This window comes from Dendrobates tinctorius, unplaced genomic scaffold, assembly GCF_039654945.1.
Source record: "Dendrobates tinctorius isolate UK_male_01 unplaced genomic scaffold, ASM3965494v1 ptg000022l, whole genome shotgun sequence".
Classification (NCBI taxonomy): domain Eukaryota; kingdom Metazoa; phylum Chordata; class Amphibia; order Anura; family Dendrobatidae; genus Dendrobates; species Dendrobates tinctorius.
In genome coordinates this window covers 54,807,289-54,826,034 of record NW_027361690.1, presented here as the reverse complement: position 1 = coordinate 54,826,034, position 18,746 = coordinate 54,807,289, and positions in this window count along the sequence as shown.

The following is an 18,746-nucleotide window of genomic DNA, read 5'->3' as shown; positions in this document are numbered from 1 at the left end:
TTCTTCAGCCTGGGGTGGTGGTGGCAGATATTTCTAATATGTTGGAACGGGAGATTCGGGAGGCTCAGTCTCTGGCACCTCCGACTAAGCCGGTGGATAAGCTTTTCATGCCAGCTCAGTTTCGCCTCAGGGTCCTCTGGGAGTTCCATGACTCAGTTCTGGGTGGACATCCAGGGATCTCAGCTACCTGGAAGGCCATTGCTAGAGTATTCTGGTGGTCTGCTTTAGCCTCTGATGTTGGGGAATATGTGTCTGCTTGTGATGTTTGTGCCCGTGCAAAAACCCCCCCATAACCGGCCGGCCAGGGAATTGGTACCACTGCCAATTCCTGAGAGACCATGGACTCATTTGTCCATGGATTTCATCACCAACCTTCCCCCCAAGGGTAATACCGTCATTTGGGTTGTGGTGGACAGGTTTAGTAAGCAAGCACATTTTGTACCTTTGGCAGCTCTACCTAATGCGGAAACGTTGTCCAGATTGTTCGTTGAGCATGTGGTGCGGTTGCATGGGGTACCCTTGAATGTGGTGTCTGATAGAGGAGTGCAATTTGTTTCCAGATTTTGGAGGGCTTTTTGCAAGAGGTTGGGTATTGGTCTGTCCTTTTCATCCGCTTATCATCCTGAGACTAATGGGCAGACCGAGCGGACCAATCAGTCTCTGGAGCAAATTTTGCGTTGCTTGACCTCAGCCTGACAGGATGATTGGTGTTCTGTGTTACCGTTGGCAAAGTTTGCATTTAACAACCGCATTAACCAGTCTACGGGTACATCTCCCTTTTTCTGCAATTTTGGGTTTCATCCCCATTTTGGAGAATTTTCCCGTTTGAATTCTGGGTGTCCTGGGGCGGATGAGAAGATCTAGCGGTTGGGGGAGGTATGGCGGGAGGTCCAGAGTAACATTACGATGGCCCAGGACAAATTTAATTTTTTTGCGGACAAAAAACGATCCGCGGGACCGGTGTTTCAGATTGGGGATAAGGTATGGTGGTCCACCAAGAAAATAAGGCTCAAGGTCCCCTCTGCGAAGCTTGGACCCAAGTTTATAGGTCCCTATGTAATTACCGAAGCAGTTAACCCGGTGGCTTTTCGGTTGCGGCTCCCGCCATAACTGCGGATCCCAAATGTTTTCCATAAGGCCCTTTTGAAACCTCTGAGGTCCGGTGGGGAGGGATCATCAGCTTCCCCACCATCGGTTTTGGTAGGCGGGCAGTCGGAGTACGAGGTGGAACGAATTGTCGACTCTAGGTTGGTCCGTCGTGCCCTTCAATATCTGGTACATTGGAAAGTCTATGGTCCTGAAGAACGGTCCTGGGTTCCTGCTCGATCGGTCCATGCGGATCGGTTGGTCCGGGCCTTTCACGCCAAATACCCTGAGAGACCTGGGGGTCCAGTGGCCCCCCATTGAGAGGAGTGTACTGTTATGATCCAGTACGGGGTTTCGCTTTGGCCCGTTCTGATCAGACTGGGGGTTAATTGTTCCGCCTCTCTCTGGCAGAGGGCGGCTATTTAATGCTCACTGGACTTAGGTCCGGTGTCAGTTATACTCCTGCCCTCGGCTGAGTTAGTTGACTTTGTGCGTACATGTGCCTTGTGCCTGATATCTTACTTGCCTGTTTGGTTTTGATCCGGTTCTGTCCCTGTTACGAGTTCTGCCTGTCCCTCTTGTACTGTGCTACCTCTCGTGTATGACTCTCTGCTTGTGACCCGACTTCTCTCTGCTCATCCCCTTGGTACCACGTCGCCCTCTTGTGTATGACCTTTCGCTTTGTCTGACCACCAGTCTGTTTGTCCCTCCTGTGCCTCGTTTGCCCGTACTGTGTGTGACCTACGTTTTGCCTGACTCTGAGTTGTTGTATGGTGTCCTGTCATATCTGGAAGCAGGACGCTAAGCCCCTCCCCCTTGCAGTTACATGACCATAGGTCCTGTGCCAGCTTGCTAACTTCAGCGTCCACAGGTCCTGTGCATCTTTATTTTCCGGCGCTGACAGGATCCTGACACCGATAGTTTGAAGCACGCACTGTCACCTCTGCTGCCCTGCTCCACAGGTATCTTTTAGCACCGTTTCTGTGCTCAGGACACGTGCACTGGCTCAGTGAGCGAGTGTGTGCGGTGTTCCTGACATACGTTATCTACAAATTATCTGTGTATTGTGAGAGTTATCTTACAGATTTAAGTGTGATGGACGTTATGCCTTTTTAACCATTGAAACGGGAGGTAGATATATAGAAGTAATGATTCAGATCTTAATTATTATTGTATTATAATCCAGTTACTCTAGTTACCTCCCATATTCCACAACCATTCATTTTAATTGCCTGTCTTTGGAATAGCCTAGCATATCTGTGTCTTATATGTATGAGTTCCAGAAATTAGATTGTGTAGTCGACCTGTTACAGAGATGACTATGAGTAAATTCAATACCGTAGTCCAGAATATGTTCTAAATAAATTCTGGGCAATAATTAGGTTATACTTGCAGCATCCACCATCCCTGTTGCTCCTAGGGCACGTAGTGATTATTTCATCGAGCCACCTTAGATATTGACAATGAAATATGAGGGAAATATTTTTACGATCCATGAGATATTTCCAATTCATGAAACAGCATGTGCCAGCTTCTGAGCTTTATCCGTGCTGTTTAACATTATAGTTGATGTTTGACGCTATTACTGCTGCATATGTATTCATGTAAACAAACTTAGGGGGTCAGCGAGAGAGTATAGCCCTCCCGCATCGCTAAGTAGATTTCTGAGCTTAGTTCATGTCTGAACTCATTTTGTCATCATAACCATACTTTACAGTAATGTAGCTGTCATCGGGAATACATATTAATGCTTAATTTAATCACACAGATGTAGCAGTACAAGATAAACAGTCAATCACACTGCACGATTCAGTGCATGCTTTATTATATCAGTGGTATACTAATAGCTTTTATTCCTCTAATTATTATTTATGTATGTGGTATATACTTTGTGAATCTTTTTCATTTTTTTTTCATCTTTGAGCTTTTTTTTTAACCAATATAATTGCTAAAAGTGTAGAGAAGGATATGCCGTGCTGCATTTTAACTGTCATAGAAATGAATAAGACACGTCAATGTATGCCTTGCTAAATAGATTGGGATTGGGGGCCGCATCTATCAGACATTTATGGTTTGTCTTATGGAACAGTATAAGTTCTTATACTGTAATGTGAATTACCCTTAAAATTGTCACTATACTCTTGGTCTGTCATTCAAAGCTATATACTTATAGCTGCAACTTTGTGGAGAGGCACTTTTGCATGCAGGCAATACAGTTATTCAGAGCTGCCATATCATTCCAAAGGAGTTGTGTAACTCATAAGCATGCTGTCATGATCCAGTCCAGAGTTTCTTTTCTGCTGTCTTCTCTTTGGATTGGTCATGCGGGGGTTAATCCCCTCTGCCTTGTTCTGGAGCTGGTAGGGCTATTTCAGTCCTCTGCAGCCTGCGGGTCAGTGTCAGCTATAGTTCATGCTTCCTGACTAGAACCTCTGACCCTATACTGGTGATCCTTCTACCTCTGACTTCCCGACTTGTGTATGACTCGGTCTGATCTCTGGACTCTGCCTCTTGTTTTCCGTCTCTGATACCTCGCTCTGACTGGTTTTGACCCTGGCTTGTACCCTGACAATGGCTTATGTCTTACGTTTCTGATACCACGTTCCTGGTAGGTCCTGATTTCTCACTCGTCCCTGACTATGCACCTGCTTTCTCCCTTTGTACTTCTGCTCCTGACAGGTGCTGACTTCGGCTAGTCTGACTACTCTTTCATCACCTGTAACACCTGTGCTGTTGCTCTGTGTTACTACGCTGTGTGTGTGCAGCCTCTATCCCTCACCATCACCCCCTGGGGGAGGTTGCGCTGTACAACACTGCAGCAGCACGTTACACAAGCCCTATCTATCCCAAATTTCTTTTCTTTCAGTTTTTCTAGGGTTTTCACACTATTTTGAGGGTAAAATCCACGTCTAAAGCCAGTTGTTTTCGAGGTTGTCCACTACTCAGACAATCCCTTTTTTATCTCTATGATCACCCCCACTAAAATAATAACACCTATGCTCACCTCCACTGCTGGTTCTGTTTCAGCAGTGTTGGCACCATCCCTTCTGCTACGTCATTCAATCCCTGTAGTCAATCAGTACAGACAAATAATGACATAGTAACATAGTTAGCAAGGCCGAAAAAAGACATATGTCCATTCAGTTCAGCCTATAGTCCGTCAGAATAAATCTCCAGATCTACGTCCTTCTAAAGAACCTAATAACTATAAGATACAATATTCTTACGCTCCAGGAATACATCCAGGCCTCTCTTGAACCCCTTGATGAGTTCGCCATCACCACCTTCTCAGGCAAGGAATTCCAGATTCTCACTGCCCTAACAGTAAAGAATCCTCTTCTATGTTGGTGGAAAAATCTTCTCTCCTCCAGACGCAGAGAATGCCTCCTTGTGACCGCCACCTTCCTTGGTATAAACAGATCCTTGGAGAGATATTTGTATTGTTCCCTTATATACTTATACATGGTTATTAGATCGCCCCTCAGTCATCTTTTTTCTAGACTAAATAATCCTAATTTTGCTAATCTCTCTGAGCATTGTAGTTCCCCCATCTCCTTTATTAATTTTGTTGCCCTCCTTTGTACTCACTTTAGTTCCATTATATCCTTCCTGAGCACCGGTGCCCAAAACTGTACACAGTACTCCATGTGCCGGCTAACCAGGGATTTGTGCAGAGGCAGTATAATGATCTCATCATCTGTATACAGACCTCTTTTAATGCACCCCATGATCCTGTTTGCCTTGGCAGCCACTGCTTGGCACTGGTTGCTCCAGGTAAGTTTATCATTAACTAGGATCCCCAAGTTGTTTTCCTTGTCAGATTTACCCAGTGGTTTCCCATTCAGTGTGTAATGGTGATATTGATTCCTTCTTCCCATGTGTATAACCTTATACTTATCATAGTTAAACAGTATCTGCCACCTTTAGGCCCAAGTTTCCAACTTATCCAGATCCATCTGTAGCAGAATACTATCTTCTCTTGTATTAACTGCTTTACATAGTTTTGTATCATCTGCAAATATTGATATTTTACTGTGTAAACCTTCTACCAGATTGTTAATAAATATGTTGAAGAGAATAGGTCCCAACACCGACCCCTGCGGTACCCCACTGGTCGCAGCGACCCAGTTAGAGAATATACAATTTATAACCACCCTCTGCCTTCTATCCCTAACCCAGGTACTTAAACATTTACACACATTTTCCCCCAGACCCAGCATTCTGATTTTGTGTACCAACCTCTTGTATGGCACGGTATCAAACGCTATGGAAAAATTAAAATATACCACGTCCAATGACTCACCTTCGTCCAGTCTATATCTTACCTCTTCATAAAAACTGATTAGATTGGAGGAAAAATCAAAACATCTGGAGAAAACGAGAGCTGCAGGAGCTCTTTTATTTTTTCCGGATATCAATTATGTTCATAGGAGAGGAGAGTGAAGCTAGCGCTGCTTGGCCATAGGGGTCGCTTGACATAACATTGTCATGCCAGCTCTGGGAGAGAAAGCAATGACACTGCTAAAATGTCACCGGCACCGGAAGTGAGTATAAGTTATTGTTTTACTTGAGGGAAACATAGGGATTCAGAAGGCGTTGTCCGTGTAGTGGAAAACCCCTTTAATTCTTTATAAATGAAATGCTATTCATAGACACAATGCAGTAGAATTCCACATGCCACTGCAGATGACTTAACAATTGCTTTTCTTTGCACCTGAGAGAGATTTTTCAAATTTGAGATCATCTACCAAAAAACATAAACCTTTTCAATAGTATAAAGTTGAGACATTGCCACTTTGATTAACATTTATCAGAATGCTCAATATTAAATAAAAATGTTTAAAACAATTTCCTATACTTTTAGTGATTTCATGTGAATTCTTAAGTAGAAAAAAATCTGGGAATTTGTGAGGATGTGTAGTCCAGGGATGTACACACCATTGATGCCCAAGGGATAAGGGGAACATCTTCCTGCTCCAAAGCAGCAAACAGCTTTAGTCACAGACACAATATTGAGCTGCAAAGGGCCCATATATGCTATTCTTGCACAAGAGCCCTCTTCTGTCTATGTCCATCCCTAGGGTAGCAAAACAGCAAATACTGATCTCATTGCAACAATCTCTGCCTAATTTTCATTTTTAAAATGACTAAGGGAAGATTACACTTGAATTGGTCAAGCTGCTGAGTAGAAAAAGTTTATTCAAAGCACAAGGATAGAATTCAAGTAGTTTATTGACAAGCTTCTGTACTGAACCAAGGTAGCTGTATTTTGAGAAAGGAAGTATTCCGGTCACCAAACAACTCAATAAACTACTTGAATTTTATCCTCGTGCTGTAAACAGTCTGTACTCCACAGCATGGCCAATTCCACCATCATCATTCCTTATTCATTTTAACCCACAAGCAGAAGAATTTCCTCCTCTCTGCAGAAGGTGTGGCGCCCTACGTCTTTACCGCCACAAAAGGGTTGAATAAGTACTGTTTTGTGAGCAATGGGAGTTATGCTTTCTCTGCTAGAGACCACAACACACACACACAATTTACCTCACTCCCTTACTTGTCTGAAGCTTAGAGCTTTGAAGACATACCCTAATTGGGAGGGGGAGGAGTCGAGAGTTGTTGTTTGAGTGAGGAAGAAGAAGGAAAAGATGGAGAACGCTCTTGGTAGCCATGCCATGTGCCTCTTCCAGGAGTAAAGCTAAGAAGCATCAGGGAATTAGCCCCTAGGCCATCCATGCTTTCAAAGCAGGGTGGTAAGCTGAGAGACTGTGTGAGTTTATATAACCAACAGTGGAGTGTTTTCCCCAGGAAGACTGCCGCAAACTAGGATCAGTGAAGGATTGTGCAAGAAGGAACTCGAGCTTCACACAGGATCCAAGCTGCAAGTTGCCAGTGGAGGAAAACACAGTGAGTAGTGGCTATACTGGAAAGCTCAAAACTCCGGGAAGCCTTGGTCCCAGAAGGGATTAGAATAGCAGGAAGCTTATACCAAGTCACAGCAGAGAGAAGGATAACTCCCATTCTGCAGAGCAGACTGTAACCTGGTGAGAGTTGTAATATCTCCTCTGAACTGCACCTGAACTACAGTAAATGATAAAGTGACTTTCCTTGTCTCCTGCCTTATTATTCCGTGCCTTCTACTTCCATTGCAGTCTTTCGAAGTCAGCCCTGGTTGGAGAGGGTTAAACATCTGCACTGCCATCACCATCTACTCCCCCAGGGATCACCTGCAGTGCCGTCTATATTACAGTCGAACACTCCAACTCGCGTCATAAATCACTACATAAACTCTATCCGTAATCAATACTCCCCTTTTACATGACTGCCTGGGGAAACGGACTCGGTCACTGCCACTGTGACACATCCCTTTAAGATGACCGGCCCGGTACCGAGTATCCCACAGCCTCTGGGGCACATCAATGGCACTTTGGCAACTGACATTTACTAGCTTGTATGGGAGTTGTGCACCTCTTTAACCACACTTGCTCAGTGCACACCCCATCTTCTTCCTCATTCTTCTGTTTAATGTCACCTTATGTGCTCATTGTCACTTTTTTTAGCCTGCTTTAATTTCCATCCATTTGAAGAGTTGAGTGAAATCTCTTAAAATTCGATTCAGGCAGATTTGATCACTTCATTAAGTAGCTGTATAAGTATTGAATAAATTTGTTGCACATTTCGATCAGAAAAACAGCAGATGTGGGACTGGTGAAAGGAGAGCTGAGTAAAATATTTTTAACCACTTTCTATGAACCAGCAAATCCCCAAAAATTCAGATTCAGGGCAATCCGATTCACTCATCTCTAAAAGTTTGTAACTAGTCTTTTACACACAAGACAGGTCATCAATATGATTTATTAGAGCATTAAAGAAATATCCCATGAAATAGACCTTAGTAACCAGTGGTGGGCTACACAGTCAGCCCCAAATTGGTTTGTCCTGCATCTAAGATCCAATTATTATGTCATATCTTGGACCTCCTTAAGCTTCCTAATGAGCTGCTGGGCTAGTCTAAGCTTTGTAAGATCGTTAACCTGATCACATATGATACTATTACATGAGTATTGGTATATTCATGCATATAAAAATATGTCTATATATATGTATGAGAGCTATGCACGTAATTGGAGAACTCTTGCTGCTATCAATGCTAATTTTGCTTTAAGAATAAACAGCTATCCATCATAGCTTAAATCAGAATTTTGGAATTGTGTATGGATCCAACATACAAACCTTTTTAGAATGGCTATTATAGCTTAAATCTGAATTTTGGAATTGTGTATGGATCCGACATATAGCCATTCTAAAAAGGTTTGTATCTATTTTCCACGATCTTTCATCATATCTTTCTTTCTCGATTTAGAGTACATGACTGTTTCAAATTAGATGAAAACTGTGAATGCTACCAAATATGTATTGAAAAATAGATTATCAGGCATCACAGAGAGTGCCATTGTATTGGATGACCTTTAAATTTCAACTCCCTCAGACTTGCAGTAATATCACCTCCCTTGCACTTTTTCTTTCAATCAACACAATGTAGGCTTTCGAGTAAATAAATCTCAACAACTCGGCTGAAAAGGAGAAAAATAAGCTGTACTCTCTAGAAAGGTAATCATGTGGCACGAAGAGTCAGAGCGATTTCACACATAAGGTATCCTCAACAATTTTACTTACAGGTCACAGCATGCTTGCACTATAAAGAAGCTCTGCACCAGTTAAAAAAGAAAGACTGGAAGTACAATTCTTTACTCGGCTTCTAGTAGAGTTGTCGAAATATCTTACTGATCTGTAACTCATCAAAGTAAGGGGCAAAGCAAGGATTTTGTTAGGTACAAGTATAAAGAATTTGTGCTGTGTTTTCCTAGGTCTATGGGCATAAGAGAATGTTTTGTCAGGGTGGGAGTCCTTTCTGAATGGAATAGAATTAAAGTTAAAATTTTAAGTAATTTCTAAGGGTACCGTTACACTTAAAGATGCACCAGCGATCCCGACAATGATACGACCTTGTCAGAATCACTGGTGCATTGCTACATGATTGCTTGTGAGCTGCCAAACAGGCAGCTTGACCAGCGATCAGCACCAGTAAGGACGCTGGTATCTAAGGTAAATAACGGGTTACTAAGCGGCGCGCGTCACTTAGTTACCCGATGTGTACTTTAGAAACCTGCGTGCTCGCGCCAGGAACTGCGAGCACGCAGGTTTCTAAGGTACACATCGGGTAACTAAGTGATGTGCGCTGCTTAGTAACAGAATATTTACCTTAGATACCAGCTCCCAGCGCCTGCTTAGAGCCCTGGGAGCCTCGTTGATCATTGGCTTCTGCTGCCACACGCAGCAATGCGCGCTGGCCAGCAGGAGAGTAACGATCAAAAAATGGCCCAGGACGGTCCTGCACAATAAGCGATACCCGGCAGGGGGCCCGGTCGCTGATGTGTGTCACACACAGCGATATCGCTGGCGAGATCGCTGTAGCATCACAAAATCAGCGATCTCGCTTGTGATCTTGCTGTGTGTGACGGGGCCTTAAGAGCTAAAGATGTAGCAATTTCTTAAACTGTAAGATAAGAGATATAATACGATGCAGAAGTTTATCGCACTTAACACAACAAAAGACATTGAAATTGTATAGTCAGGTGTTAATTTTCTGCATCTGGTTACCTTTCTGCATTGTGGTCAGTTTCTCATTTTAAGAAATAATAAATCTGTGTAAAGAACAATAATTCCAGTTATACAGTATAAAAGATTGTCCAGAAATACAAGAAGGGTAATAATAAGTAGTGCCTGAAACAAAATTTATAATAAGATGCAACACACAACATTTTCACTACATTCAGGCTATGTGCCCACGTTGCGTGTTGAAACGCACACTGAAAGCCGGACTCCTTCCCAGAAATCGTGCGTTTTTTTCCACGCGATTTCACCGCGATTCTGTTGGCGATTTTGCCGCGATTTTCTCAAGCACTTTCGAAGCGATTTGAAGCATCGCTTGGAAAGTGATTGACAGGTTGGTCACACTCGTCAAACATAGTGTTTGACAAGTGTGAGCAGCTTTTTACTATTGAGGCCGCCTATGCGGCATCAATAGTAAAAGATAAAATGTTAAAAATGATAAAAAAATAAAAAATCGGGGTATATTTACCTTCCGACGTCTCGCGCTGCCATCCCGGGCCACAGCGTTCCCAGTAATGCCTTGCGAGACCTGTGATGACGTTGGTCTCGCTTTACTATAGCGATCTCGCGAGACCGCTAGAGTCACGCAAGACTACGTCATCACAGGACCTTGCCGCAAGGCATTACTGGGAACGCTTAGGGCCTGGAGGACAGTCTCCTCTCCTCCACACCGTCGGTACCAACCGCACATGAGACTCTTAACTTCCCGCATGGTGGGCATAGCCACATGCGGGAAGTAAGCGATTCTCATGTTTTCCTATGGGTGCGGAATCGCGGCAATTCTTTGCGATTCCGCACAAAAGAATGATCATGCTGCGATTTTTTCCTTGATGCGATTCCGCCGCGGAAAAAAGCGCAGCATGAGCACAGCATGTACGGAATGCCATAGGAATGCATGGGGTGCGTACACGATGCGTACACGATTTTTAAACATTTTCGCAGCATTTTCGTGCCGAAAATCGCGGCAAAAACGCTTAAAAATCGCATCGTGGGCACACAGCCTCAAAGGAAAACATTAATGCATCAAGCACACTGGCTCCGAGGTTACTACTTTACCTAGATCTGCAGATTAATTCAAACCAAAGAGAACAGCTGCATAGAATTTGTCTGTTCTCCTAAGGCCGGAGTCAGACATACAAGAAACTCGTACGAGACTCGCATGTCAATACCCGGCACTGCCGCCGACACTCAAAACCGGAGTATGTGGCTGCATAGAAATACATGCAACCGCACTCTCCTGTCCGAGTGCCAGCGGCAGTGCTGGGTATTGACATGCGAGACTTGTCTGAGTTTTTCGCATGTCTGACCCCGTCCTAATGTTGATATTAGTTTATTCTATTAGAGTGCTTAGGGAAAAAAGTTTTTTACATTGTTTCAGTTTAGTGTTTTTTTTACAGTAACATTTGTTAGAGGATAAAAGATCCGATGATAGATGGAGGACAGGAAATACAATAGTCTTTTACTGTAGCACATCTTTAGTGCAATTTTGGGTTCATTTCATTTTTTCAAGCAATACAATAAAAATGTGTAAGTACAAAAACACCCATTAAAAAAATTTGTTTGCATGAAATCCACAGTTTTTTTTTTTAATTGAAAGCCAAAATAAACAATGACAAGAAATTGTGACAGTAGCCTTACTTTTTTTTCCTTACAAACTCTAAAAATATGCTGGTAAATTAATAGACTTTCAATGAAATAGGAAGCCTCCTAACCTTTCTGCAAGAGTGACCTTTGCAGACAGTCATTGCGCTCAGCAGTCTTGTGCCATGTAACCATATAATTGGCATAATAAGTATAATTAAATAAATGAACACACAAAACAGAACTTTGAAAAAATTGACCGCAGAGCTTTACCAAGGATTATCACTATATGATAATAACTACAAGGCTTAGCCATTTTTGTCCTAAGCCGTTAATTGGTAAAATAGTACAAATCTGATCAAAGACTATATTCATTCAGTCCTAAATGCATGATCCATCCTTGTAAAAAAAAAAAAAAACAAGACAAACTTTAGAGTACCACTCCAGCGTTGATTTTTTTCCAGTGCTAGAGTGCTGCTTCTAATCTAAGGCTCCTGCACAAAGTCATATACTTACTCGCCTTTTATCATCTCACTGTGCCATCCTGTAGTCACAACTTCTATCTGGCCGGAAGTCAGAAGACATGGTCACAAGTTCTCAATGCATGTCTATATGTACCAGATCAAGGCTAGCATAGACTTGGATTGAAAAATGACTTCCGGCTTGTTCCACCAAACAGTGCAGAAATCCAACAGGTCACAGTCTGCTGGAGACCATCTGGAGAGGCATCGATATAGGTGAAGATGGAAACGGATAAGTATGAGAGTAGTTGCAGCGAACTTAGATCAGAAGCATCACTCCAGAGTGCTGCAATAAAAATAAATGCTAGAGTGGTGCTTTAAATTGCATCCCTTGCAATCCTATGTGATTCCGCATTATTGTGCTAATGCTACAGATTTTTCCTCTGCGGAATCGCATAGCAGAAAAATCCGCAGCATGTTCATTCTTTGTGCGGAATCGTGGCGATTTCGCACCCATAGGATTGCATTGAACCGCTCACTTTATGCATGTGGCAATGCCCATAGTCCTTTTTTTGTTTTATTGCTGCTCATTTTTCCTGATTTCTCCTATTAGTGTGCTTCCATCCATATCCATCTACATTGGTTGCAAACAATATATAGGAGTAGATAGCGGAGCCTTTCTGCAGCCTTTCAGTGCTAGTGCACAGTTCTCTGCACTGTTCACGGCTGTCTGTGAGGTCTCTGTGTGTGAGTGCAGCTCACTCTGTAGTGTGTTCTGCAGCCACCTCTGGTTGTAGTCCGCTCAGCGTGCATCACTGCCTCATACATTGTCCTTTTTTGCTATAGTGCTGCTTATTTTTCCTGAATTTCTCCTATTAGTGTGCTTCCATACGTATCCAGCTAGATTGGTTGCAAACACTATATAGGAGTAGATAGAGGAGCCTTTCTGCTGGCTTGTGTCCTGCAGCCCCAGCCAGATTAGTATTAGCCTATTTTTTGGAGCCTCATCTATTGCATTGTAGGTTACCTTCCTGCATTGTAATAGCTTCAAAAAGTTTGTGATACGATCGCTTTTACATCTTTGGTCACATCCTTTTTTTTTGTGAAAAAAAACACGTAAATAAAGTTCACCAAACACAGTTCACCAAACACTCCAATTAACAGTTGTGTGGGCCACATTAGCTCATATTAAAGTGTAGTCCACACTTTATAAAATGAGTGTTTCTTATACCTGTTGGCAGCTGTTCAGGAATAAGCACAATAAGCCTTTAGAACTTCTCTGCCTATCTCTATCAGTCTACCAAGATGAAGAAGGCAGGGAGTAAGGCACATGGTCGTGGGCGTGGAGTTTCAGCAGGGAGAGGACGTGGGGATTCTGTGCCTGCTGCGGGCACCAGTGACTCAGCATCCCCCAGTTTTACCAGGGAACAGTCCTTTATGCGCAGCTTTGTAGGAGCTCGCCGTACCCCACTGCTGAGGGAGGAACAAATTGAAGCCGTTGTCGGATGGATGGCAACTAACGCATCGACTTCAATTACTTCCACATCCTCTCAGGTTCAGAGCACTGAAGAGCAACCATCTGTCTCTTCACCACCTGCCAAATTGCCCAGGCAGTCAGAGAGCCCTGGACAGGAGCCATCTCTACTTCTGTTCTCTGAATCTCTTGGCTTGGAAAGAGGGGGCCAGCCAAGCAGCATTCTAGAATGTGAAGAAGAGGGAGTATGCAGTGATGCGCAACTGCTTTGTCTCTCTCAATCTGAAGAGGTGGGTGGGCCAGTGCCTATGGTCAGCACACCTCATTGCACATCTGATGATGAGACTCAGGTGCCACTTTCTGGTGCTTACTGTGCTGGCGAGACTACCCAGGAGAAGCAGGTGTTTGAAGAGGGTAGTGTAGATGATGAGGTCCTTGACCCATCATGGCATGAGGAACAGGAAGGTGGTGGGAGCAGATCTGAGGAAGAGATTCCCCGAACGGCCAAAACAAGAGGGAGGGGGCAGATTTGGTTGCCTGTAGCCTCCATTTCGGCACCCATTAGGAGCATTCCTCTTCCAAAACTCAAAACGGGTGCTCCCAGGACTTGCAGTGCGTGGTCCATTTTTGACACAGTTGCAGGTGACATTTGCTTTGTCAAATGCAAGCTGTGTAATCAGAAAGTCAAAAGAGGGAAAAGTGTCAGCAATCTCAATACCACAAATATGTGGAAACATGTGCAAACCAAGCACATGGTGGAGTTACAAAGACACACTGAAGACGTAGGCCAACCTACAGCACCACCTACCACCTCTTCAGCACGTGTTGTAGCCTCTTCCTCTAGCTCACACTCAGCTGGTTCGGCTTCCTCACAGGATCGCCATGGAAGAACCTCTGGCACTGTTGTACAGAGACCCAGTGTAATTCCACCCACAGCACCACATTCCCTGTCATCCTCAAACTCCCAGGCCACTCTACAGCCATCGGTAGCACAGGCATAGGAGAAAAGGTGGCCATACTCGGCAAACCATCACCGAGCACAGGCTCTGAATGCTGGCATTGCAAAACTACTGTCCCTTGAAATCCTCTCTTTCAGGCTGGTGGAGACTGACACCTTCTGTAACTTCATGGCATTGGCAGTCCCACAATACAACGTGCCCAGCCACTTTTATTTCAGCAGGCAAGCCATCCCTGCCCTGCAAAAGCATGTGGAGGGAAAAATTAAACATGCGCTACTAAGCGCCATCAGTAGCAAGGTCCACCTGACCACCGATGCGTGGACCAGTAACCATGGACAGGGACGATACCTTTCCCTCACTGCCCATTGGGTAAATGTTGTGGAGCCGGGTACAGATCTTGAGAGTGGCACTGTACGTGTTCTGCCAACTCCAAGGATTGCAGGAATCCAGTCTGTACACATTGACTCCTCCTCATACTCCAGTTCCTCAGAATCAGTGCTGCAGGAGCCATCACGGTCTACCTCCACATAGACCCATGAACACTTACCTGTTACGACCGGTATGAGCACAGCCGTGGCCAAACATCAACAGGCCGTACTGAAATTAATTTCTTTGTGGAATCGAAGCCACACAGCGCAGATGCTCTGGAATGCCATCAAGCAAGAGAGCGATGTGTGGTTTGTGCCAGCGAATCTCCTGCCAGGCTTGGTAGTGTGTGACAATGGCCGAAATCTGGTGGCAGCTCTGGGCCTAGGCAACCTCACTCACATCCCATGTCTGGCACCTGTGCTCAACTTGGTCGTGCAGAGTTTTTTGAGGGACTATCCGGATCTTGATGCACTGCTGCACAAGGTCCGCATAGAGTGCGCTCATTTGCGGCGTTCCAGCATGGCAAGATCACGCATTGCAGCTCTGCAGCGCCGATTACGCCATCCGGAACATCGCATCATATGTGACCTACCCACCAGGTGGAATTCAGCGTTACTTATGTTGGAGCGGTTGTGTGAGCAGCTGGCAGCAGTAATGGAGTACCAGCTGCATCAGGCGCAAACAAGTCGCACTGCGCGCCGTTCACACTTCACCACCACTGAGTGGGCCACTATGAAGGACATCTGCCACGTTTTGCGTGCCTTCGATGATTCCACGCGGATGGCGAGTGCAGATGATGTACTAGTCAGCATGACTGTCTCCCTTATCTGCCTGCTTCAAAAAACACTGCAAGCACTAAGGGAGGAGGTTTTGGAAGAGGTGGAGGATGAGGAGTCACAAATGCCATCTGCTTCTGGACAGTCTGCGCAATGTGGTTCCTCACAAAGGCCTAGGCAGAGGACACTTTCTTGGGAGGATGAGGAGAAGTCAATGGAGGAGGATGACATCTCTTCAGAGGAGGGAGGTACACAATGCTCTAGTAGTCAGTATGTGGAGCGAGGGTGGGGTGATGCAGAGCAGGCAGAGATGACGCCTTAAGCAGGGGACAGCATTTCTTGGCCAGTTGGGAGTTTGCAGCACATTGTTGATTTAATGCTGCAGTGCCTGTGAAACGACCGCTGCATCGCCCACATTCTCAACACGGCTGATTATTGGGTGTACACCCTCCTAGATCCTTGCTACCAGGACAACTTACAAAGCCTCATAACACCGTTGAACCGGGAGCGTAAAATGAGGGAGTACCAAGACACACTGGTGCATTACATCATGTTCTCCATTCCACCCGAGAGCAGTGCTGCTAGTGCTTTACAAAGCAGCTCAGTGCGTCGAGGCATTGGAGGAAGCTCTGCACAAAGAAAGAGCAGAAGCAGCGCCTCAGCACAAGGCAAGACCAGTATGGCCCAAGTGTGGCAAAGCTTTGTGTCCCTGCCACAAATGTCTACACCATCACAGACAGCTCCAGTCAGCCGGAGGCAACGTTTCCGTCAGTTGGTGACATACTACATGTCTTGTCCTCTCAGTGTACTCCCAGACGGCTCTTCCCCCTTCAAGTTTTGGGTCTCTAAGCTGGATACATGGCCAGAGCTTAGCCAGTATGCATTGGAGGTGCTGGCTTGCCCTGCTGCTAGTGTATTATCGGAACGCATCTTTAGTGCCGCAGGTTGTGTAGTAACAGACCGTCGCATGCGACTATCCTCTGATAACGTTGACCGGCTTACTTTTCTGAAAATGAACAAGGCCTGGATCTCGCCGGAATTTGACAGTCCTCTTCCAGATTAAATAATTGGTTGGCAACAGTATCCAGTTCTACTGTTGTGTTCATGTTTCTACCACCTGAACTGTAATCCCTGGGCTCCAACACCGCCAGTTGCTGCTCAGAAGTGCCATCTGCACAGAAAAACACTAGCTCCTGTGTTATTGGGGTTCAGTAACGCCAGCTGCTCCCCTGCTGTGTGTCCAGCAATGTCTCCTGCTCCCTCCACATTCACACTACATCAGATATTAAACTTACTCCAATTAGGCCTCAGCCTACACCCTGATTGACCCTGGGCTCCAACACTGCCAGTTGCTGCTCAGAAGTGCCGTTTGCACAGAGAAAAACACTAGCTCCTGTGTTAGTGGGGTTCAGTAACGTCAGCTGATCCCCTGCTGTGTGTCCGGCAATTTCTCCTGCTCTGTCCACACTCACACAACTGCAGATTTTAAACTTGCTCCAATTAGGCCTCTGTCTCCACTCTGTTTGTAGTATTTACCCTGGGTTCCAGCACCACCAGCTGGTTCCCAGCAGTGTCTTTGGCACGGGTACTCCCTCCTACCCAGCCTGATTCCAGCACGCCAGCTTTTTCCTGGTAGTGTCAACGTCACTTTGCCTCTAAAACTTTATCCTGTGGTGTTGCGGTCGGGTTAGCCGACTCTATGGTGCCTGCAGTTTAGGTGCTTCCAATGTAGGCTGCGGGATCTGGCAATAAAGGCTGGTTCCGTAGTGCCAATAGGACAAGCAGCCCCTTTAGGACTGTAGGTTTCAGTAACTGCGGCCGGCTCGTGGCCTTGCAACTTTATTTTTTATGGGAACCTTCTGCTACCCATCCGGGTTCCAGTACCGTCAGCTGGTTCTCGGCAGTGCCTTTGGCTTAGGTGCCTCCTTCTTGGTATCTGATTTCCAGCAATGTCTGCTGGTCCTTGGTAGTGCTTTCTGGCACAGGTACCTCCTGCTTAGTAACCGGGTTCCAGTACCATCAGCTCGTCCTCGGTAGTGCCATTGGCTCTTGTTCCTTCTGCTGCCCCTCCGGGTTCCAGCACCGTCAGCTGGTCATCGGTAGTTCCATTGGCTCTTGTAGCTTCTGCTACCATCCGGGTTCCAGCACCGTCAGCTGGTTCTCGGCAGTGTCTTTGGCACGGGTACTCACTCCTGCCCAGCCTGGTTCCAGCACGCCAGCTGTTTCCGGGTAGTGTCAACGTCACTTTGCCACCAATACGTTGTCCAGTTGTGTTGCAGTCAGGTTACCAAACTCTATGGTGCCTGCAGTTTAGGTGCTTCCTATGCGGGCTGCGGGATCTGGCAATAAAGGCTGGTTCCGTATTGCAAAAAGGACAAGCACCCCCTGTAGGACTGTGGGTTTCGGTAACTGCGGCCGACTCGTGGCCTTGCAACTTTGTTTTTCATGGGTACCTTCTGCTACCCATCCGGGTTCCAGTACCATCAGCTGGTTCTCGGCAGTGCCTTTGGCTTAGGTGCCTCCTTCTCGGTATCTGAGTTCCAGCAACGTCTGCTGGTCCTTGGTAGTGCTTTCTAGCACAGGTACCTCCTGCTTAGTAACCAGGTTCCAGTAACATCAGCTGGTCCTCGGTAGTGCCATTGGCTCTTGTTCCTTCTGCTACCCCTCCGGGTTCCAGCACCGTCAGCTGGTCCTCGGTAGATCCATTTGCTCTTGTTCCTTCTGCTACCCATCCGGGTTCCAGTACCGTCAGCTGGTTCTCGGCAGTGCCTTTGGCTTAGGTGCCTCCTTTTCGGTATCTGAGTTTCAGCAACGTCTGCTGGTCCTTTGTAGTGCTATCTAGCACAGGTACCTCCTGCTTAGTAACCGGGTTCCAGTACCATCAGCTGGTCCTCGGTAGTGCCATTGGCTTTTGTTCCTTCAGCTGCCCCTCCAGGTCCAGCACCGTCAACTGGTCCTTGGTAGTTCCTTTGGCTCTTGTAGCTTCTGCTACCCATCCGGGTTCCAGCACCATCAGCTGGTTCTAGGCAGTGTCTTTGGCACGGGTACTCCCTCCTGCCCAGCTTGGTTCCAGCACGCCAGCTGTTTCCAGGTAGTGTCAACATCACTTTGCCACCAATACATTGTCCTGTCGTGTTGCGGTCAGGTTAGCCGACTCTATGGTGCCTGCAGTTTAGGTGCTTCCTATGTGGGCTGCGGGATCTGGCAATAAAGGCTGGTTCTGTAGTGCCAATAGGACAAGCAGCCCCTGTAGGACTGTGCGTTTCGGTGACTGCGGCCGGCTCGCAGCCTTGCAACTTTGTTTTTCATGGGTACCTTCTGCAACCCATCCGGGTTCCAGTACCGTCAGCTGGTTCTCGGCAGCTCC